The sequence below is a fragment of the Poecile atricapillus genome, chromosome 5 (assembly GCF_030490865.1).
Source record: "Poecile atricapillus isolate bPoeAtr1 chromosome 5, bPoeAtr1.hap1, whole genome shotgun sequence".
NCBI lineage: Eukaryota > Metazoa > Chordata > Aves > Passeriformes > Paridae > Poecile > Poecile atricapillus.
Genome location: NC_081253.1, coordinates 29,367,078 through 29,392,213, shown reverse-complemented (window position 1 = coordinate 29,392,213; position 25,136 = coordinate 29,367,078).

The following is a 25,136-nucleotide window of genomic DNA, read 5'->3' as shown; positions in this document are numbered from 1 at the left end:
AAATCCAGAAAGGGAGTGGCAGGAATATATCATTCTGTCTGTAAAATAAACTGGGAAGGAAGCACACACCAGTGCCAGCAACCTATCATGAACTAGATGATGGAAAACAGACAACAGCAGGAAAAGATGACATTTTAAAGACACTTTTAAAGATAATTTACAGTTACAATAGTGATCCACAGCACTGAGAAATTATACCTGTCAGATGACTAATTGGTGATGAACACCACATGATGGAGTGAAGCTGTTTGACAATAACTGTCAGCATGATCACAAACAAAAAACACCAGCTACATCCACAACAGTCCTCTCCAGCATATTAATGAGGGAGCTGGGACAATCCTTCAAAATATTCTGCAAGACTGAGGTCAAGTGACAAGTGATTTCATTTCAGGCTAAAAACCTTTGTAATAATTTATTAGCTGGTACTTTTTTGCTGCACTCAGAAATAGAAAACAAATCAGTTTCTTACTAAGAAAAGCAATCTAATCTTACCATACACAATGCTTTGGTCTGGACTTGGACAAATACTCTCTTCCTCAGATCATAAAGGAAAATAATTTATACCTAGGATAAAGGGCTTTTTTGGCCTTAACCTCAAGGTCCTCTTTAGAAATCTACTTTTTAAAATCAAATTCATTCACCCCCACATACTCCAACCTGAATCTAATCACTTGGTTTGCTAGTTTAGTACCCCGTGACACTACAGAAGTTTTAATAGCTGTTGGAAAAATGTTGCAGCCTCTGACTTTTTGACTGGAGTTACAGCAGCCAAGGTTTGCTGTAAATTGATGATGTAGCTGGATTAGATGTTAATATGCAGCTTGATATATTATTCATGAGAATGAGTCACAGACCTAATTAGAAACATGACAAGAAAAGCTTTTGAGTCCACAATCTGGATTCTTCCTGACATGAAAGATTTGACATGTGAATATATTTTCACTTACTGACAGAAAAGAGACAAATGACCTTTCACATCTAAGCTCAAAAACGTCATGTTGGAGATGCAGAACTTGCCTTTCTGAGAGTTTGGGAAAAGCCAGAAGAATCCAATTTGATATAAAGGAAGGCCTTCAAAACTGTGATTTACCCTTTTTGATGGAGCATCTGTCTGCTTACAAAACATCCATATCATGTACCTTTCCAGTCATAGATGTTAAATGGATGCTTTATGACCCTCTGCCAGGTGATCATGTCTGGGGCTCCAAGAAGGTGGCACAGGAACATGTCTCATTAAGGCATTTAATCCTAATAAGGAGAATTTTGAGAGAAATCATGGCTGTTACTTTTTTTTTTTTTTGCACATTTGGATAAATTATTCCTTATCTCATTACTTAAAAATTGGATGATATAATTTCTACATCTATTTAAATCTTACAGTCATATTCCAGGCCTAGATGAGACTATGTTTTAGATATAAAAAGATGAAGGTATCGCTGGATAAATTTGAAATAAATGTGGTCTGTCAGGCAGAGAAAGAATATTATGGGAAACATTTTCTTCAGCTTACAAAACAAGCCACTACAATATACTAATGAGCTGTCAGGATGGAAGAAAGCACTTTAAACAAACTATTTTAAGTTAGATGGCAATTAATGTGAACCTTACAGTACACATGGAAAAATTAAAAAGACTCACATTCCTCTGCCCCAGTAAAACCAAAGGCTACCCCAATGTGAGCAAGGCTTCCAAGGAAAACAAACTCAAGTGGCACATAACTAACTGGGAGTTTGGATAAACTTTACAACACTGAGCAAGAAAAGTCATTACTAATAAAGAGCCAACAGCTTTGCACTCAGATGTCTTTGTATGAGGGCAACACTGGAGGAGATAGAAAGGAAGAGGTCAAGATGTACTAGCTTCCAAAATTAATAATTCATAAAAAATGTCACTTGAGAGAGCTGTTATTAAAAAAAAAAACCAAAAAACAACTTGAGAAGAACAGTGTAACATCTCAGAATCAATGTTCTCCGTGTCCTGACTTGTACAGGACCATATCCTGAGCTCTCTGTAAAACATGCAATCACAAAGAGATTTCACTTACCCCAAGCTGCTTTTGTATCCAGTAAGCCAAAAAAACATAAGCCCTGCAACAAGGATAAGAAGCTATTTCATTCTGAGATATTTTTAAGCAGTGCTATTCGTCCACAGGTCAAAACCATCTACTGTTAGTGCCAGTCATTCCACCTGAAGGCACCAAGGACCAAACAAGTGCTAACTGGATAAAATTTACAAGCAATTAAATTGCCTCAAACTAAAAGTGTGATACCTGGCCTTGGAATATTTTTAACTGTTTCAAAATAAAAATTTAATTACAACCCTTCATAATCTGTCCTTGTTCAAGGATATGTTTATTTTCATTCTTAGTGAAAATGGTCTCTTTTAAATCAGTGAAATTCATATGTTAGAGGAAAATTTTGAAGAGATTAAAGGTCACATTTTTTGTATTTGTAAATCAAGACATTTTACATCTTCAGCTACTGCTGTTGAGATTACTGGTATGTTCATGGTCCAGAGGTAGATTTTGAACAAAATGAAAACCCATAATTTAATGATAAAAGGCTCAACTAAAGAAAGATCATGAAACAAAAGAGAAAAACACCGCACAAAATGAATCAGGAAAGTATATCAAGACTTGACAACTTAAAGCCTATGAGCTCAAAGTCTTTGTCATCAAGCTGTAACATTCACTAAACACAACTCCCCCAAAGGATGTAACCCTTCACAGGTTTTATTGAAGATGAAAGCAGCAGCTCACACCCTTGACATGGCCAGCAACAGGAAACAAACCTCAACCTGCCGCTCTTCAGAGATGCATTCAGTCTAGAGAGGGAGCTCTAGAAGCATTGCTTCTTCGTATTCTTCTCACCTCAGCTGAGATTCCAGTGGTTAACAGCAAGAGGACCAGAAAGAAAAAACAACCCACATCATTCTAGGAAAGGGATTTTTACAAGTTTGCTTTGCTAGTGTGTTTACTCAGAATTTACTTCAAAGACCCATAGGATAAAGTGTTGTGCTGAGGAGGTTGTGATGGTCCCTTTCAAACTGAATATTGAAAACCCCTCTAGCTGATGGCATGTACTAGAGGTTACACTAGATGAGTGTGGCAAAGCTGCTGCAGAGTCTGGTGCTCCTCCATTTCTTTCTCCCAGCAGTCCATCATTTCCCTTCCTTTACTGACTGCCTCAAGAGATCTAAGAAAGACAGACAAACAATGCAATGAGTCTGTCATATTTTAAAACAAAAAACAGTTTAAAACTCTTGTCTCTACTCCTATCCAATTGCTTCATTTTTTATTTATTTTATTATTTTTTTAATCTCCACCCTACACTCACTTCTGGGCTTGAATGATATAAAGGAGTCAAACCTCAAGAGGGAATATTGGCACCAGAGCATCCATCAGAGGCACACTGTAGATTCTCTGATTACAGTACACAAACAAGAATTCCTGCTTATCAAAAGAGAAGGGTGAACACAACCCTGCAACAGAAACTTGGAAATCATTATGCTAGGGGGTTCATGTTTTTTGATTTTTGTGTTGGGTTTAGGGTTTTTTTTGCTATTAACAAAAACAAGGTAATTTCAAGGGAAAAATCCTAAAACACTTAGATTCATCAGGCTACTGGAATACTAAGCACTAGTACAACAGCTCTGACTTGCTCAAGTATGGAAGTGTATTAGGATGTCTAAGGGAACATGAACCTCAGTGTTTTCATAACTAGATGGAGTAACTTGTCCCTACTTCCCCAGGAAACATTCCAGTCTATCTTTGCTCTTAGAAAAATTGAAGGTAGATCATTGTACAAATACTACCCCACAGGTTCTTGAGCACAAAGGAGTGTGTACAGCATAAACCACTGGAGTTTTGCTTGAATTACATAAAATAATTATTCTTACTAGAGTTCCTAAAGGTATGTTTGAGGAAGGAAACAAGAATAAGACAAAGAAACAGGCAGTAGAACTGTAACTGCCTTACATAGTGTCCGTTGATTTAAATAATGGATAGACCTAAACCCAAAATGCTAGGACTGATACAATCAAACACAGCATGGGAACACAGTTTAAAATAAAATGTAATTTCCCCCTAGTAGACAGGATGGCAAAACTAAGTAGGAGCATTTCCCATTTGCTTAGTTTGTGGGGCTGAGTAGTCCATCAACACAGTTTCTACAGCTGCAAACCCCCACCCAGTGAAGTATTTAAAAGATACCTAACCTGAACTCTATAGGCAGCTTCATTCAAGCTCCACTTTGCTCCCCTCTGTTCTGATTTCACAGTGACCCTCCTTCCCGGCCTTGTACTCAAGTTAGTGGAACTCCTCAAGCCCTTAGAGAACTTAGGCTGATGTTGTAAAGCACCCTTTCAATAAACAAAGGAGAAGCTGTCAGTACAGCAGTCAGCTCTACTGGAGATACATGAACTGAAATTAACAATGAAAGGAATAACAGCTATCAAACTGAGCATTTACAGCAATGAAAATGTCATTTATTTACAAAACAAACAGAACAGCAACAGAGCTCAATGTTTATCTAAAAATGAATAACATCAATGTTTTGACTGAATTGAACTCTTTGAAACAGTAATATTGACAGAGATAGCCCTAAACTGTGAAACTTCCTAGTTCTCAGTTTCTGGTAACTGCTCACGTTCATTTGTAAGAGTCAGTTAACCATCAGGAAAAAAATCCCAACAAAGAAAGCAACCTCTGTGCAGGGAAAAGTCACTGACAACCTTCTCTTCACCCACACCCCAACCTTCTGTCAATGAGGAAACATATATAATTACTGATAAGAATTTAGTGATGAATCTAATTTCAACAGATCAATCCAGGGTGTTTTGCAAAAAAGTCATAGACTAGAAATCATACTTTGATCATGCTACATAGAAAACTCAGACTTTTAGAAGTAGTTTCAATATTAAGCCTCTCTGATAATGCATTCTGTCCAAAGTAAGCCTTTTAAATAAATGAATGGCAATTTCAGCTCTTCCAAATTTCCATTGCACTTAAATTATAAGATTAAACAAACATAATCTTCTTTAGGAGTTTAGTGAGAAAAGTTTCTACATCAAATCATTCTAATCCTCTTGTTAATACAGTTTGGTTATATTTAGGGACACCATTTCCCTGCTTATCAGATATAACCAAGATTCACAGAAGCGCTTAATCGAGAAAATTCTCCTAGAATTATCAGTCAGCATCACAGTATCTGCTTCAGAACACATTCTAGACCTTTCAGTTGAACATCATCCCAGACTGCATTTGCCCTTAATTTATTGAAATCAGTATAATCCCAAACGTTTTACATAGCAGAAGTAGAAAATGTCTCCTCACACGTGGTTAAATCACAGTTATACTTGACTGCTGTACAAACACTTGTATTTCACAACGTATCTGGCTCACATTTGTGATCATTTTCTCCTCATGCTAACATTTCTTTCAATATACAGCAGCATTTATATATGGCCAAGGTCCCACAAAGCAGAGCTTGGCAGCAGCTCTGGGTACTACAGTGCAGTTGCAGCCACCTGCCAGTGCAACTGGCCAAAGCCAAAACATGAAAACAGAAGCAGAAACAAACAAAACCTAAAATAATTTTTAATTTTTTAAAAAAAAAAAATCCCCAAACAATGAAAAACTTCCCAAAAACACTGAAGGTAGTTGGCCCATTGGCCTGGTTGCTAATAACATAAGAACACCTGTTATAGATGACACCTGGTTCACAAACCAGCCAGAGCCAATTCCTAGCTATCCCATAACTTGCCTTTCTGTGCAAATACAGGTTTCAGTTGCCCACCTTCCAGAGGCTGGAGCCTGCCAGACCAGTTTGAACATTCAGAAATGTCTACTTGAATTATCTAAAGCTTTCAATTCAGAAGCCCAAGCTTATGGAGTGTGATTCGTCATTTAATTTCCTATATTTGAAATTAATTATTCAAATCTACTCATGAGACAATTCCCAAGATCTATTGAGGACATGGAATGGTTTGGAAAGCAAACTAAGGAACAAGACAGAAAAACAAATTTGGGACCAGGGAGAAAATGCTAAGGGATAAAAAGGAAATTGTGTTTTTATTGCACCATTATTAGCTATAACTTGTAATTGCTGTGGGGTAGTTAATAGTTTATTCAGGTTGACAACTTAAGTCAGAAGTTTATTTTTTCATTCCCAGTGCTGAGCACTTGAAATTCTTCAATTCCTTACATTGCAGGTGGATCCTGTATGCATAATACTTGAAAATACATTCTTTATTGGAATGAAAAATAGATTTAAGCATAGTTGCAAGCATTTTATACATTCATACCAAGCTCAAACTACTTGGTTAATTCCTGAGACTATTTTTATCTTTTGCTCTCGTGGTTATTGTTGTCTTATTTCATATTCTGTTACTACTTGTAACCTACATTAATCCTATCTCACTGCAGTGCAATAATAAAGCAAATAATTACCTAAGGGATGAAAAGAGTGTATTCCTCACTATCTTGCATAAGAATGAAAACTGAACATTTCAGGGACTTCAACAACTCATTTCTCTTAATAGGAGGGAAAAAAAAAGTGCTTTAAAGGCTCCACAAATTCTAGCTCAAGTAAAAAGCTCAGCACTAAGCCACTGAGACACGTGCACACCATCACCTCATCACACAAAAATGAGCCTGTTTCTCACCACCAGCCAGTTCATAGACCCAAACTGCTTCCCCAGCCTCATGTGAAAGCAGTGCCAAGGGACAGGAACCAGGCAGTGTCCCAGGATCCACAGATAATGCTGGCAGCGGCACTGGATGAAAAACACTGAAGTTAAGCTGTTGCTGTACAGCATTTTCTTCAGACTGCTAAGTTTCATGGTCCTGGCTGCATCTTTAACAGCCCCTTCAGCACAGGACCTGCTGTAGTGAAAAGCTCTGGAGTTCTGTTTCGTCTCACATAAATTCCTATTTCTCTTCTTTAAGACACGCAACTTGAGAGAGAGAGACACTTAAGGAGGCAACATTTAATTACAAGCAGTTTCTAAAGTGAGCTTGTAAAATATGCCAAATGTTTACATTGTAAATGTATGGGGATTTCAAGACTAAAACTCTAAACTGTATTTTTCCAGTTAAAAAGTCCTGTCAATTAAATTTGGGTATCTTGACTTCAGAATTAAAACCTCCAACTATGCAGTATTGCTTAGCACTGAATCTTCAGGAGAGGGGTACAAATAAAAACTGGAAGCAACTAGGAATTTTATGGGTTTTTTCCCATTTAATAGGAAGAATTAACACAGCAGTAATGGAAATCACTTTTCTACAGAAGCAGCTCTTGCAACTAGCACACTAAGACTGCTCCACAAGTAGTTACTGAATATGAAATCTGGTTGTTACACGCCCCAACAGCATGTGGAACTGCTATAGTAAATATCACAGACACATTTTCTTCTCTTTTTCTTTCGGTTCCAGAGACAGTCAGTCTGGCTGGCTCCCTGGGTAGCTATGTTAACACTAAAAAACACTGACCAGCAGAAATGATTGCAATCACACCACTGCAATCTTCCACAGAGGAGGGCAATCATACAGATCAGTGCATGGTCGAATTGCCCCCTAATTTTCGTAATGTCCATCTGCTCTGGATACCCTTACTTTGTATTTTTTGCTTCTCGGTCATCACAGAACTAAGAGCTGCAAGAAAAAGAGAAAGAGGCAACATGAATAGTTCTTGGTTACAAGCAATAATGGACTGCCAGGAACTAAAAATAGTTGATAGAATCTATTTCAGGCTTTTTTTTTTTTTTTTTTTTTAACTCTCTACCAGTGTCCATTTCAGGCATCCTGTTAGTGTGATTTAGGATTTTGCAGCTAAATACAAAGGGCTGCAACTTGAGAGGCCTACAAGAAAATAAATGTTATGACACATCTCCCCCCTGCCAAGTGACAGGTGTAAATTACAAAATGAAAGGGCCTAGAGAAGGTTTTAAGCGTAATTTTAGAAAAATATAGTATTAGCATTGGATTCCAAGAGGATAGAAATATAGGAGTAGCAGAAAAATGCTCCCAGAAGTGTTTTCTACCCTGAAGAGACAAGCAAGCCACATGAACAGGAGAGAACCACTTCTTTTACAATGTGTATGTTACTGAATGCAAGATCTATTCATTTTTTGGGCTTCTATTTTTAACAAGAAGCAAGATATTTTTGAAGATTATAAATGGACTACAATGTCTTTGAGACAGCTTCTGAGCAAAATACAAAGAAACTGCATTACATGTTAGTAAATTCAGCATTTAGAGTAGCAATTAAATAGTTCCATCTTATAGTCAAATGTTTAGTTCTTCATACATTGTGCTCAAGTCCATGAAATGCAGTACCTAAACCAGTTAAATCCCACCTAAGCTCCAGACATCCATCTATATCTCTTGTGTCACTAATTTTTCCACTCTCTCACCACAGTCCTCAAGCTGTGGTGTGTTTTTAATTTAATGGTTCATTCTGTTATTCCTTATTATCCCTTATGTTAAAAGTTGTGCCCAGTTGCACCCTCTTACCCCAGTCATCAATCCACCCTGATACCTGCCCTTTGTTCCAGAATGTTCCCTGTCCCTCCTCCCCTCAGCTGTCAATCCTCCCTTGTGCCAAACCCCTGCTTGGACAATGTCCTGGGAAATCCCCTAAACCTGGATGTGCCATTGGTCCGTGTGACCCATTCTCCTCTCCGTGTTTTCCCCATTGGATGACACATTGCGAAACCCCGCCTCATACGCCTCTCCAGGATATCCCTCATTGGCTGAAGCGTTGTACCCTCCCCTTGAACCTCCCTCCTATATAAGATGCTGCACCCCTGTATCTTTTGCCTTTTGTCCCTGGACTGTCCCTGGAAGAAAGCCTTCCTTGGAACACATACAAAAGACCTCTTCATCCTTACCCTCACTTTCACCTGACGGCCAAACTGTGCCGTAGAGCATCCGCTCTGAGCCGTGCCTCGGATCCCCCTGCTGCTGCAGTGTGTCCCACTGCCCCTGCTGCTGTGGTGTGTCCCACTGCCCCTGCTGCTGCAGTGTGTCCCATTCCCCCTGCTGCTGCAGTGTGTCCCACTGCCCCTGCTGCTGCAGTGTGTCCCACTGCCCCTGCTGCTGCGGTGTGTCCCACTGCCCCTGCTGCTGCGGTGTGTCCCACTGCCCCTGCTGCTGCGGTGTGTCCCACTCCTGGCGTGGTGCCATGGAAGAGCTGGCTGGCTCTGGCACCGTGTCATCAAGCCCTGAGACAAGCACCAGCCAACTTCTCACCTCCCCAGACATAAAAACTTGCATGCCATGAAGTGCTGCTTTGTTAATTACCAGGTGAGCACCTGCTCCACCCACAGCAGCTGTGCGGGTCCCTGACTGCTTGGAGAACAGGTCTGAAGTGCAGACCCTCCACCTCCCCCCTCAAAAAATAATACTACAACTTTGCTAAATAATTTGAGACTACTAAAAGGTACATCAGGACATGGAGAGACTTGTTTACTCCCTTCAGCCCAATCAAGGAAAAGATTATATCCTTCTCTGTGAAGGGAAGACAAGGTTTTTTAGTTGAAGCAGAAATATGTTTTATTAGCCCAGTTGCCTTCCACGTTTGTCCCTCCTCCCCAGGAGGCCACTCACTAGGTGTATATATAAATATCTGTGTCTGAAAACACGTCTACATGAGTGCATGATGTATGATTTGTACCAGAGTAGTTTAAAGCATAGTTTTTATTGCACAAAGATGCAGAAATCTGTCCTATTAAAGGCACATCTTATGTAGCTGTAAGAACCCTGCTAGCACATCTGGTGCTAAAGCAACAATTCCAGTTCTGCACTGGCTTAAACAGGCTGAGATGGAAGTGTTGCTTTATCAATGCATAAACCACAACAAAGTATCGATGACGAGCCTTTTTTCCAATTTTTCTGAGGTTTAGGAAGCAGGTTTGCCTGCAGAGGGCACACAGAAACATGACACATTCACTACTGTGCACCTACCATTCCTACACAATCGTTACCACTACTCAGGTGAGTGAGCAAGCTGTCAGTATATGACAGGTTAGAAAGTCACAGAAGAAGAGAGGAAGAACATAATGGAAGATTATAATGCAAAAAACATTGAAGGATTGTGGTAAGGATTGAAGACTAGGAGTCAGAAGTAAGAGGAGACCATACCCTTTAAGTGTAAAGCGCTGAAGGGAAACTGCAACTGTACTTAAATATTTGAGCTCACCACCCTGACTTGCATGCTTTGTCCACATCACCATTATTTCAATAAGATTTACTTCCTGGACAAGATGCCAGGTCTCCAGTACCAGTCCTACCTCCCTTCCAGCAGTCTCCATCTGGGCAGAGAGTTCCAAAGAGATCAGGGATTGCCTTTTACACCGTAAGCATTCAAGAGAGCCATAGAGCTTTGAGAAAAAAGGTCACACTGAGTACCCAGGAAAAAGAGGTTTTAAGAAACTGGAGGAAGGTAATACTGATTGAGGGTCATAGTTATGTTGAGGTTTAGCCTTTCAAATGTTTGTTGTCTTTCTACTGAAAACTGCAGGTGAGAAAGCCTAGGCAGGAAAAGGTGGGAAAAACCATGTAAATAAAACCATAGTTCCATACAAGGATAGAAGCAAACTCCATCTTTACCAGGCTAAAGAGAGTGGTTTCATTATTAGAAAAAACAAAAGCAGAAGAACCCAAACATATATGTTCTCCCACTACATTTAGACATTAAATAATAGAAAGGCACTATATAACTACTGCAGTTAATTATTGTTAGTTAAAAGTTCCAATCCATCTTTTTTTACATTTGTTTGGGTTTTTGGTTGTTTTTTTTTGTTATCTGTCAAAGTCTAGAATCTCACCTCAGCTTTTTCTGTGTAATGCACATCATGATTGCCACTGTAATTTGCTTGCCAGGCAACAAAAACCCCTGTGCAGTTTTTGTTTGCACTGCTCGAACCTGTGCCAGCCATGTCATGCTCGTTATGTGCCCATAAGATGTGACAAGGAGAAGCTGTAGCTGATGTCAAAGGACTGCTAGGAGGCGTGGAGGAATCAATTCTTACTCCTTAGTAAGAAGGGAAACAGAAGTACTGAGATGGTTTTACACTATTTCTGGTTCTCTGGGTTTATGGCACATTGTAATACAATTATCTACAACCAGGAAATCAGCAGGCTGCTGAAAAAATGGCAGCATAGGGCTGAGTAAGCTACCCCTAGTGCTGAGGGGCAATGGATTTAATTTGTCCCTAAGTTAGTAGGGATGTCATTCTGCGATAAGGTAAATAAACAAATTGCAGGTAAAATAAATCTACACACATCCATGTTGAGACAATGTGACTGACGAGGTGTCTGGATGTTGTGTGCATAAGAATCTCTAACCAAATACTGAATTCTAATTGACTTTCACAAGTCAATTCATACTGGATTTCACAAAGGCAGTTGTCAATGCTCTGTGGTTGAACAGCTTATTGAATTAGGAGATAGTCACTCACTATTCTGAGCAGACTGCATTCTGAGAGTACAGGTGAAGCAGCTAAAAAATCCCATGAAATATGACTTAGCAGAGAAAGGATTTATAAAAATGCCATTGTAAATAGAAGCATTTTGTTCTGAGTTTACTTCCATTGTTCTGTGAAATTAAGATGACTTTTCTAAATAATGAACAAATGAATTTTTATTTATTGAACATAAGAAATTATTTTTTCTTTACAAATGACCTCATAGATTAAATGCTGCTTATATATTTCAGAAAGCTGTGGGAGAGCTGTGGAGAGTTCTGTTTAAATCACCCCAAGTGATTTATAAATCTCTTCTAAATTGTTTAAATCATCTCCAGCTCGTAAGATAGGAAACTCTTTTTGTTAGAGAAGCAGCTAACTGTGTCTTTTCATACTTGAAATATCTGATGCTTTGAATAATACATGACATTTGAATGCTTATTTTGCACTTGGGACCCAGATCATCTACTAATCTTTGGGGATATTGGGACTTGAAATCCAGCTCAGCAGCTTGCTTAATGCAGTAATGAGCTCCAAGCAACTTAAAGAGGCATCAGCTGTGGGGGTCACTTCTAAATAGTCCTTTCTCCAAAGTTAAATTATTTAAACAAATACTACAGGTTTGCAATAAGATGAAAAATGTATGTTTAAGGAAGCTTTCAAAATGGCTTAGTGAGATGTAAATTGACTGTGATTGAGTGGAAATGAAACTAGGTGCTGTGATGGTACATTTTTCCTATGGAAGTGTAAGCCTGTTGTTGCTCAGGAATGACAGACTTCATTGTCAGGAAAGAAAGATTCCACAGAGCAAGGAGTTTCTAACAGTGCAAACCAGCACCATTCCTTTTGCAAGTCAGCACAGCCTTCAGTCACGTTTCTCAGTTTCATATTGGATGCTCTCATTACTGTTTTCTTTTCCCTGACTCATCTGGAAAATGTGGAGATCCTGAGCAGTTTACACCAAATAATCCCGTGGGCTATAGGGAATACAGCACAAAGCAATGCACATTACAGACCCCTTAATCCTTTTGTGATATCCATCTTTAATATGCATCATTATGGCACACAAGAAACTTGACTGCAGAGTAGTCATGCATACGGAGCACATGTCACCAGTTGCTCAAAAGTGGGCCTGTGGGTATTTCAGGCTGAGTGGGCGGGTGTTTTATTTATCACATGGATATGACAACTTTCTTCATGTAGTAGGTGAATGCAGTAGCTGCTGTTCCACCACTAACATTTATTTAATGTAGTCAAAGAAAAAATATTTTGTTTACATTATTTGTTTTTATGTATTCTTCTCTGTATCATGATGGATTCTGAAAGCCATGGTGTCTTTTTCAACTGTTTTCTTTGAAGAGGTCTAATAGCACGGTTAACACAGTTGAATTATTTCACCATGTAAGAAATTTCACTCCCATTTTCTGCTTTCCACATTCATTCAATTTATTTTCATCAGGTACCAGCTTGCTGTCCAGGAAAGCAATCTCATTCCATATTGATTTGGGATGAGGTAAAAGGACAAAAGAAAGCAAAAAGAATAGGAAAAAAGTAGCAAAACAAAGAGAAGCCCTTGACCTCCTTCCTACATGTGGCAGCCTGGTTTGGCTGAAAGATAAGTGTTGTAATATATATGAAAGTAATTCCTCTAATACAAGCAGTATAAATTTATTTCTAGCCCTCTCAATGTGGTATTTGTTTACTAGGTTTGGATAGTTAACACATTGTGATAGGCGTCATGATTCATCAGAAAATATTTTCCAGTTGAAAAACCCATGTGACCAATAGCAGGTGAAAACCAAACACAAGCAGAAAGTTTTTTTGCCCACCCTCTCTCCTGATGTTCTCCAGGCTCCAACATTCAGACCATGCCTCTGCTCAGAATGGATTGAGCCTGTGCTGTGCTTATTTACACACTGTTAGTAAACACGCTCACACTCTGCCAAGGATGCGTGACTTTCAACACTGCTGACACTGAAATGCTCTTCAAAATAAAAGTTCTGATCATATGAGCTACTGAAATGTTCAGATTGTCACAGCTGCTGAGGGCAGCTGTGTTACACCATGTCAGAAACACATTTAACACACTCGAGGGCTTGCAACATGCACCATTTGGATTGATGTAAGTTTGTAATGTGATAACAGTTCACTGCTGTATAAGAACCAAAATTGCCAGATAAGTTTGTTATAATTGCAAGCGGCTTATGTGCAGAAAGTCTAAAGCAGAGAGCAAAAGATCATCTAGAAGAAAGATGTTATGAGCAGTCAGCTCTTTACTTTTCGTCCTCTGATGCATGTGCTTACATCTGTCTTATCATGAAGTACTGTCCATCAAAACAGTTTTCCAGACAGGATTTCCTAAGATGTTGGTTTATAAATCAGATACAAATTTGCACAAGATCGCTCTGACTCAGCTTTGAATCTGACCTAAAAGTATTTCTTGTCATATGGAAGCAAATTACGGTGGAGCAGTAAAACAGAAACATTGCTGAGAAACATTGGTGCTATTCTTGGCACTGGGATGCTGCTGAATGTCACAAAAAATGGCAGATCAGAAACTGGTGACTAAAAGAAAATAGGAAACCAGTAGCTTAGATTGTTTCTATTTATTAAAAGATACTCTGCCTGGATTGTAAAAACAAGGTAGTTTTGACCATCTTTTTTCACAGAGAAGCATGACTACTGCTGCAAACCTTGCCATCTTCAAAGCCTGACAGATACTAAGACCTACCAAAAGAAGTTGCTTTAGCATGTCATAATCTAATTTAACAGTGAGATCTAAAAGTTTATACTCCCATTTGAATAATCACCTGGAAATCTGAGCTTTTTTTAATACTTTAATGTACACTCTGTTTGTTTTTACTCTACATAGAAAGACAAGAAGGGTGAGGGATGGGTGTGGGGATATCAGCCTAGAATTGGAAATGCTTTGCATCATCTGGTATCTCATATGCATTATATGCAAACACTATAGCAATCCATCAATGCTGAAAGATCTGCAGACATTTCAAAGATGACAGCTTTAATTCCAGTACAAAGTATATTCCCAAATGCAGCTCATGTCCAGAAGATATCAAGAAAATAGGTGGTGTGGTTTGTCTTAGTTTTTGTTGTTTTTTTTTTTTAAATTACATTACATTATTCATAGATCAGAATAATCATTGTCTGGGGAGAAGATGGTTGAGGTTTTTTTCCTCGGGGACTGATTAAAACCTCTGAGGATGGCCAAGAAAAGCAATTCATCAGAGTGATTCAAACTCTGGAGAATACTTTTTGCTTTCTACATGTACAGGTTTGGTACAGCTACTGGCAGAGAAAGTTTCAAGTTTATTGCTATGGATAGGGATACAGTAGTTTCAAAGTCTTAGAACATTAACATGCTAAGTCTACCAATATTCCTATGTATGAGGTAGAGATCTTGAAAAAAATGGACCTGCTGGAAAAAAAAAAAAAAAAAAGAGAAAATTAACTGTTGCTTTATAGTTTTCTACCCTCATTATCAAGCAAAGCCCAAACACTTCTGCCACTGAAGAGTCCTGACAAACCTCATGGCAAATATGTGAGGTTCTCAGTCATGAAACTGGAATAGCAGAATACAAAGAGTGCCTTTCTGATAAACTGGCCTAGTTTATCTGTACAAAGAAAATAAATTTATTAGGTTCACATTACACCACCTGGAATTCTCAGAGCACCATCTGCTTTTAAACAAACAATTGCAACTCATAAAGTAGTATGCCCACAGTGATTTACAGAGAACAGTTCAGAACTTTATCCCCAAGTATGATGACAGAAAATTACATACTTTTCTAAATCGATGCTTCCCAGAGAGTCAGGATCAATGCAGATGTCCTTTCCATTCTTTAGTATTGTATCTAGTCCTAAACTGGATTAGATTAAATAATATTAGATTGAGAGATAATACAACGCATATCTTTTATTTCAGTTTGACTAAACAACATTTGCAATGCTCCTAAAGCAGTGTTTTTTCATTTGAATCTTCGGGTACACAGCTGAAGATGCAATTGAATTTCTATTTCCTCTTGGTCCTGCTACTACCTTTGATGAAATTTATTTGGATGTGTGAAAATGGAAGACTCTGACATGGAATTAATTCAGAACAAAATTAGGGAGAAAAGTGGGGAATAATGTGTTAGGTGTCTCAAATAACCTCTTGGTACATAAAAAGGAAAAAACTCTGAGTCACAGAAAGTAAAAGGAAGTTCCTTACTGACAACTGCACTCACCCTTAAAGAATCAGGATGGTATCAACATTTCATCAGGTCCCTTCTAATGTTATACTAGAAGGAAAAAGAGCCTTTCTAGTGTAGCTTTGATACTGTGGGTATAGTGACAAGCTTCAGTGTCATTCAGAACTGTGCAGAAACAGTCCTCCCTCCTCTTTTCATGGCTGGTAACATAAATTCAAATGATGTTGTGTTCTGACTGAATGTCCTCCTATTTAATTACTTCGAAAAATAATCTACCTCTGTTTTTCCATCAGCAACAGGTGCCTTGTATTGTACATGATGGAAGAAATAATCCAGCCAAATACAGATGGCTTGGATTTATTCTGTGGTGGTAGTCAGCAGTTATATTATCCCTGTTACTAGAGTTTTAAGAGATTCTGAAAGACAGAATATATGAAGATGAGGTTCTGAATTAAAAATATTGATCTAAAGCTATTGTGAAATCAATTTGAACTTGAATCTCAGTTCTAGTAAGTTCTGAGAGAATGGTTATGTGCAAATATTTGTGATATTTCAGAAGTTACATAAATACTTTGCCAGTTATAAATTTTAAAATTATTTGATTTCAGGGGAAAGAAATTATGTGATAAGGTGAGTTAAGTACCAGTTTAATTTATGGTGTAGTGAAGCTGAGATGTCAGGATTTATGAATGTTGCTGAAAGGATCTGAATAGTTTTCAAGGAAACTATATAATATTGGTGTGCATTTAAAGTTCAGACCACTCTCAGTTCTTTGCTTCTCTTTTTTAATGCAATAATCCAGCCTTTCGTTCTTATGACAACTGCCACCAAAATCAAAATCAACTATTAGGGGCCAAACACTTGTTGGTGCAGTTGTGACTGGAGGAAGAATTAAAAGAAATTCACATACATCACAGGTTGGCAGTATGATTGAAGGAGGAAGGGGCATACTCATGGGAGGCAAAAAAGTCCATGAGTCTTTTTCTATATGGCTCTCTCCAATGGAAGTCTAATAAGCCTCAGATCCAATTGTTTGGAGAATTGTGCCATGGTCAGAAATATGGTTTGGGATACACTGATTTAGTTCCTATCTCTGCATTTCTCTTGGACATCTAAATTATAGAGCCATGCAAAGAATTGGACAAATTGTCACAGGGAGCTTGGAGCTGGATCCAGAGCTGTGGCAGAAGTGATGCTTGATTAGATCTTACAGGAGTAGGCATAACCTGAAGCTGTAATTGGACAATTGACCCCAAAATGGAAATGGACCAAACCATACAAAAGTGTGAAAAATTGTGACCCGTTGTCCATCTGTCTTGGATCCATCTTGGGCAGAGCCCCAGGCAGGCTCCTGTACTGCCCAGGGTGTATCCTTGGAAGGCCTGTTAATAAACACCTGCTTTATTCCTCTAACTCTGTCCAGCCTCTGTTCCAGGTCAGCCTCTCACAGGCATCAGCACCATTAACTGGCCAGATGGAGCTCAGATCCTTTCTGGCTACTAGGATAAATAGATTAGACTACTAGGATAAATAAATTATTTTTAACCCTAGACACTAAAGCCTGCCTATAAATTTAGTAATATCATTTAAAATACATTTTTGATATTTGCAGTTTAGGCAGGATAGTTTAGTGGCAGTTTTAGATTATAATTGCAAAGTTATAGTCAAGGTAAAAATTACTACAAGAATAGATGTTCTAAGGGTGAAACAGATTTTGATTCCACTGTGATCCAAAACAGAGTGAGGGCGTGAAACTAAAAGGTAGCTGGAAAAGTTTGAAAAGGAAAACAGGGAAGCAATCACCAATCTTTTCAGAACCTGTTAAGGAATAATTAGCAGGAGTTCAAATAACATGCTCTCCCAAATGATTTGTTCATTCAGAGATTTAAAACTGGTACCCACAATTGCTACCATCATGCCCAATGTGTACTCTTCAATAGTGTTTTAGTACTGGCATATTTCAGTTGTCAAGCAGATTCAGTTAAGACAGAGTTGGAAAGAGCATCTTTCCCTTGCTGAAGAGTTCAACACTTCTATATATAACTGTTTAAAGCTGAGAGGTAAAGAGTAGCTAAGGTTATTGAAGAAACCTGCTGTCTTTTTCCCCACAGGGTAACATTAAAACATGACAACTAGAGCATCAGCCTCTAGTTAAAATCTTTTGGGGAGTGGCATTTGCTCAAAACTTGAAGGAATAGAGAATAATGACCAAAAAAATTAAATTTGTATGCAAAATGGCAACTAGAACTTAAAAGATTCATAACTTGAGAAATGAAATGTTCTGATGCGCACACCTACTACACTTAAAATCCTTGGAGCAGTTTAAGAGACACATTTACTTCTATCTGACTTGTTCCTTATCATAACTGTTAAAATACTTAATAAAAAACCCAAAACAAACCACAGACACACATCCAGTACTGTGTTGGGTTTCTGCAGTTGGGAGCCCCTCTGGCAGCATTTCATAATTGCATATGAGATTATGAACAAATTCGGAGTGCTGAAAAATATGATGTTAAATGTGCTGCTCACAGGCACTGATTTGAGAAATAAAACAAATATTTAGATTTCAAAGCAAGCAAGGACTCTAAATATTAAGAAAAAATAGATTATTTCATCCAGCTTTCACCATTATATGTGGTATAATATGTATCATTCTGAAAGGTTGAATTAACAGGTATAAATCAGCAAAGCTGCTCCAGTTTCAATGTATAATCTTTGAGGAACAATCTAGGAAACATCAGTTAGAGACAAGACTGTGGAGAAAAAGCAGTAGTAAGAAATGGCTTGGAGTGAACTGTAATAGTCACCAAATGATCTGAAGATGGAACCCTCACAAATTGTTGGGATTTTTGTTTAAGTCAGTCTTATTTACCAGGGTTCATTAAATGTTATATTGTCCCAAGGAGAAGGCTGGTCATGCATAAAACCATTTCTGTTAATGGCATATGCATTACAAAAAAGGACAAAAAACCCTACAAATTAAAAAAAACAGTACATTTCTGTGGTTTACAGTTAATTGAGCTTTTCTAGGTGGAAATTCAGAGCAGGACTTTATAGAATGATTAAAGACACCTGAATTCTCTTTGTTTATGTCCTATGGAAGCTCTAGGGGTTCATAAGAAATTAAATGGTAGGTGATGGCAGTAGATAAGGGTGAAATCTCCAATGGAGGGTGAGTGTATCACTAACCCATCTTTGTAGTAAGATCATTTCTGGGGGACAGGTGTTTATGTATTGTTGGAAACACCCTTAATATTCTATTTTTCAACAGTCCTTAATCATTAATTTTAACTTCTCAAAGCAAAAGACTTCTTGGCTGTCAATAAAAATGGTTAAAATTCTGAATTACTTTTTTTTCTCCTATTTTTCCCTAGTTTTCCTTTACTCATAACTGAATATCTAATTTATTGCTTGAGAAATTAAACTGCTGTGAAATAAGGCAGGTAAATGAGAGCTCCTGTTTGCTTCTGTCACACAGGTATGTTGATGCCCTGCTATATCTGCATGCTCTGTGGGCTCTTTCTCCCTCCTCCTACACCACAAAGTTGTAAAGATCCAGGTTAAGGCAGTTATACTTCCTAATACACTGAGTTTCTTCCCTCACCAAAGTATAAACACGTTTTGCACAGAGCTGAAATTTTGTGTTTACCTGGTGTCTTTTAATTAAAAAGAAACTTATTTAATTACATGTAATGCTTTGGTCATGTGTTTGATTTTTGTCTGTTTGTTTGTTTGGAGTTTTTTTCTGGCAACATATTTTCTCTCCAATATTTGCAAACTGTGCCAAAGTTTTCAGAGCAAGCGTAGAGTTATGCTGATCCCAGTTTAGGAGACCTTTTCATAAAGGCAAGAAGCAGTGGCAGTAAACAGTTTTACAAAACTACATTTACAGGAAACACTTTATAGGATTTTTAAAATTAAGTTTGATTGAAAGCATTTGTTAAAAGGCTAAACAAATTAGAAGACCTTAATAGAATATTTTAAGCACTTTAAAAAGAAGAAACAGATCTTTTCCCTTGTACAGTTATCTTGAAAAGCCTTTTAAATAAATAACGCTATGACACTTGATATAATTAGGTTCAAAACCCATCATGAAATGGTATCCATTTAAGGCCTTCTATTTAACAAACTATCAGGGCTTTGGATTAGGGGAAGAAGAGAATTCTGATGAACAATTAAACAAATGTCATCTCTTTACTTGATCCACTTTTATTTGTTTAGTGAAGAAAACATTAATGGAAATGCAGATACATTAGGACATTATGATAACTAGTACATTAATAATGCAAATAGCTTAAGAAGGTTAATTACTTCTCAAATGAGTAGTTACTGTGTAATGTTCTTCCTTTGCAAAATACACCAACTCATTCAAAGATAAAAGCAATTCCAATTTTTTTTTTCCAGCTACTCTTGAAATATACATAAGCATTTTGACCTGTTGAGATTGAAAACAATTATCAGTCAACAATTATAGGCTGAAGTCCAGCATTCAAAGATTGGGAATACATTATCAGTGAAAAATCATTAGACTTTATACAGCATCAAAACCAGACAATTATTTCTGTGACTGCTAAAACATTCCTTTCCCCAAAAGGGCAAATCTGAGCACCACAAGCACCACATTTGAATTTCAGATGATTATTGCTGCTCATGAAGACAATTAAACCACAATAACTGCTCCCTTGGTTTGCATGAATGCATTCTCTCAGTTGTTTTAACATTGTTTGGGATTCAACATAGGAAGTCAACTGTCTCTGTCAGATTCAGATAAATAACTGACTTGATTTTTCTGGTTTAAACTGAAGTAGAACTGTTTGATAACTGGGATTTCAACATATCTACTCTTTCATTAATTACTGACAATAACAAAAAAGTTCCATTTTATCCTGCCACAGAGCAAAGAAAAATTCAAGTTCTCTTGCAGTGAGATCAGCATTTGATGGAACAAGTCATAAAATTGAATGATATGCAAGTTTCCGAAGGAAGCTCACTTTCAGAATTATTATTTACTCTTAGGTTTGTAATCGCTGCTTTTTGCTTCAACCTCTAATAAATTTCCTAGATTTCCTAAGCCACAAGCAGAAAGAAGCCATTCAATACTTCAAACAAGAGGGAAGGTGAATTCTGTAAAGTGTTGTGGCAGGAACTGCTCCTTGCAGTTACTAATCAAATGTGGGATGGAGAAATCTCCCATCCAAGCTGTTTGTTGTCCTTTTGCAGAGGGTGTTCTTGCAAATTAGTCTTTTTTTTTTTTCTGTAGCCCTTACTGTACATTCCTAGTTATTTTCTCCATGGAAATCTCAGTTTTCCTTATTTTGATGCACCTATCAGCAAAGTTTGCAAGCAGTGCCACTGAAGTGACATATTTAGGTATTTTCCTACCACAGCCTCACGCTCCAATAAACAGGTACAAGGTGGGCTCTTGATGCACTGAGCTCTTCAACCTCCACAAGACCTTTCACCACTCAGGGCTGACGACAGCAGTGAATGAACAAACTCTCCACTCAGAGGTGCAACCCAACACTACAAAAGGTGAAATCCACCTCTGAAACATTTCCAAGTAATTATAAATACTGCATTACCTCAACTCTGGGGTTAGGATCTTTGTTAAAATATATATAATTATTGACATTTATGCAGGGTTCTACATGCTGGTTCAGTACCTCGGAAAACAGAGATTTGCTTCCCATCAACACTTCAGAAAAACATGCAAAATGAATGTCAATATTCAGCACTAACAACAACAAAAATTAGCCCTGAGCATTGCTGTCCTTAAAAGCAGCTGTTAATATAACAACCCTCATTGATCAGTTCAAATTGCACATTATTATGCATTTTTCTATGAAGATTTTTTTCCACACTTTCTAATTGTGGATCCCAAGATTTCCTCTTTACTCTGCTAACAATATACATTTTGTGCATTTTCCTAATATTGACATATCTAAATCTTTCTATGGCGCAGAGGATTTTAAGAGAAGATACTTTTGCAATTTGATAATGAACTATTATGGCATAACAGAATCCTTTACTTTTTCCTGAGTCTGATCTGTTGGCTGCTCTCTTTCTGCTGTCAAATATCAGAACATTCTTACATATGGGAAAAAATGCAAAGTTTGAAAGATGGCTGTGCTTGCAAAGTGAAGTTTCCAGTTTTGTTTCTCTAGCTACAAGGTGATAAAACCATACTGGAAAGATCAGATAACAATGACTCACCTAAGAGGAAGATTTTTGTTACTCTTTTTGTGGAAAAAAAAAAGTGCTGTAAAAGCACTCCTTCTGAAGTAAAAAATATGTATGTGAAAAGTTTATGTTTTCACATTTTGTTTTCACTTTAGGGTTAGGTTTTACACTAACACAGGTGTTGTAATCACCAGATAAAAAGTAGGGTTTTGTGCTGCTGACATGAAATGTGAACATAACCCCCTCTCTCCATCACCATGTCTCCATTTAGGACTTTCTAGTCACTCTTAAACATTTCCAGAGATATCTTGCTAGGTTTCAGATTTGTAGCTTTTCAACAGAAAAAACCAATGTAGTAACACTGGTGACTATTTTTGGGCACAGCTCGAAGACATTTTTAATAGGTGTAAATTCTACTCATACTTTTTTTGTGGGTTTTAAATATTGCATGAAAGAAAAACGGTCATTATTAACACGACACGTTGGAAAGAAAATGAGTTCATAAATATTTTTGCTATTACTTAGTTATAGCATTCTATTTCTATTCCCTGTGGAAGTAGTATTAACACTGAGCATAATTTTTGAGCCACAGAGCGTATGCAGCAGAGATAAGGCTGCAGTCCCAGGAGCTGCTGCACAGCTCCACCGTACATCACCCTGGTGAATCCTAACCATTTATATCCTGCTTTTTACCAGTTACTGTAAGCAAGGGCAGTTAGTCTGGCCTTACTGGAACTGGGCAACAGACCCATCTCTCATATTATAGATTAACCTGCCTCGCAATCCCATGATAAATGTCCTGTAATTTCTTTGTACATTATTTATTTAGTATGTTTCTACTGGATCTAAAAATTTGCTACTGGATTTCTAAAATTTTCTCTTAAAATTTATGTACATGTATCTACCAGGATAGGGGAAATAACACTTGAACAGTCTGTTGTAGATGAAAAAGTAAAAGCTTTCTGATTTTCTGCTTTCTCACACCAGGAAAAATGAAGACAGGCAAACAGCATACCCTGAAAAGTCATACTTTTTCATTAACTACGAAGTTTTAATAAGGAAACACAGGGGTTTTTTAAAAAAAGATAGAAGATAATTTCTTGAATAGGTGCTTTATTCAAATCTGCCTTAGGTCACAGGAAGCTCAGGAACTATTGATTGGATCAGCTATTGCCTTCATTGTTTGCTGTTCAAAATGAGCTCTTCATTGCCTGAGGTTGGTCACCGAGGCCATCTAATGCCATTTATAAACCTATCAGCAGAACACCCACAGTTTCAGAGGTTTTGTGCATTTCTGGAATGAAAACTCATTTGAAATCTACATGAAGTTGCCTAATTTCTTTTCCCAAAAAATCCAAAGCATTTGGATCCTGTTTTAAACACTATTGTATTTAATTAAAATTCTCCAGTGATTCCAGTGAGATTGTATCAAGTAAAAACTGGTTGCAATTTAAAAGCACCAAGGCTCAGAGGAGGCAAAAGGAGGGACTCACAAGTATTTTCAAAGTGATTTTAAAAACCAAAGTCTCAATTAGGCAATTGCATTCATCCATTCCCAGTCCCCAGCTCGCCAAGTCATTCCAGTTTATCACTGCAGCATACAGAAGTGTATGCCTGTGCCTTAACCAGCACAATCCACTCCTCATTCCATTCACACTTCCCAATAAGAGGTGCACTCCTCCTCTTAACCTGCGGGTTTGGCGGGAGCAGAATGCAGCTTTGGGGGAGTAGAAATGACAGAGGAGCTCGAAGGTTTGTATTTTAAAAAGAGCTTGTGCTTATGGTCTTTTACCCATCGAGCCTGCTTTTTAACTGAGCCTGCCAGCAGCAGTACTGGAACCAAGGGCCAGTTAGCAAATCTATTGTAAAGGATGCTTTTGAGAGTCTACATGTAAGAATTCACCCTGAGATGAAATTTGGCATCAAAGGCCCTGGAATAAAGCTTGCTTAAAATGACACTAGTGCAGAAGAAAATAATTTCAGATCTAATTCAATATTTCAATGGGGAACTGCAGAAAGCGTTCAAATCTGCTGAAAATCTGGCTTTTATAATATTGTCTCCAGGAAGGTGTCTCATAGAAAAGTTTCAGTGCCAAGCAAGAACAGAATTATCCTCCATTTAGAAGGAAGTAAATAGATCATTTCTCTCTGACCTCCAAAGAGGAAGGACTATTCTCTCCACACGGCGGTGAAATGTAATAAAAAGAACGATACCCTTGGGATCCGTTCTACCAACAAAAAGCTACTGAGCACACTAACAGCATAGATAATCAAGATAGTTGCATGAAAAATGAGAAATTTAAAGGATTGCTAGGAATGGGACTCTGGCCAGTAAGAAAAAAAGGCTTACGGACTAAGCTAGGGGCAATGTGTATAATTTAATATATTTCTGGAGGAAAACAAATAAGAAAGTACTCATCTGCAATTACAGAAGGTGTCATCTCTTTTGAAGTAGAGTTTGCAGAATCTGTTTGTAAATACTGCTGTGTTTTCTCCTCGCCTCCACTCCTATACCAGCACAAAGCCTTTGCTCTACCCTGGCATTAATAACACATACACTAAAAAGTTCAGGAAAGATTAATACACTTTCAAATAGGGTAATATTTCACATTTCCACTACACTGCACGTTATTTTCAATTTCATTCAGAAATATATGGATAAAATAAGCATGTAGAATTTTCAGATCAATAAGGCTTCTTCGCAGTGCTGTGTAAGAGCATCATGGTTTTGCTCCAGGAAAACCCTGGTGGCTGTAGTTTCCAGGCTCTCCCTGCCCCTGGAAGGTTGATCCTTGCTGGGCTGGTGCGTGGTGCAGTTCATTTGTCTGGCTTAGTGCTGTGGAGGTAGCTGAGGCACTACACCTGCCCCACATGTGGACAGTTGAAATGTGTCTCCTGAAGGACAGCATCTGTCTTTGTGCTGGCCCAGTAGACCTGTCTTTCCTGTGGGGAGTGTTAGAAAGACAACTGATCTGTATGAAACACGGAGAATGCTCACCTGAGCCCCTTCTCTCTGTCACACCAAAAGGATTTGGGCACAGCCTGGTCACCAGGCCCGGCACTAGGTGCTCTCTGCACACGTCAGAACGTGCTCTACAGGACTGCACCCTGTGTTTGGTGTTCATAGCAAGGTTTGGTCCTGCCTCAAACCCTTCTCTGAGTGTTTTGCTAGGAAAACAGAACTTCTGGCTTAAGTGATCCCAGCTGCTGATTTCAGTGGGGTCTGCCTGGGCAGGGTTAATTCTACTCACCATATTTATATGACTGGGAAAGATC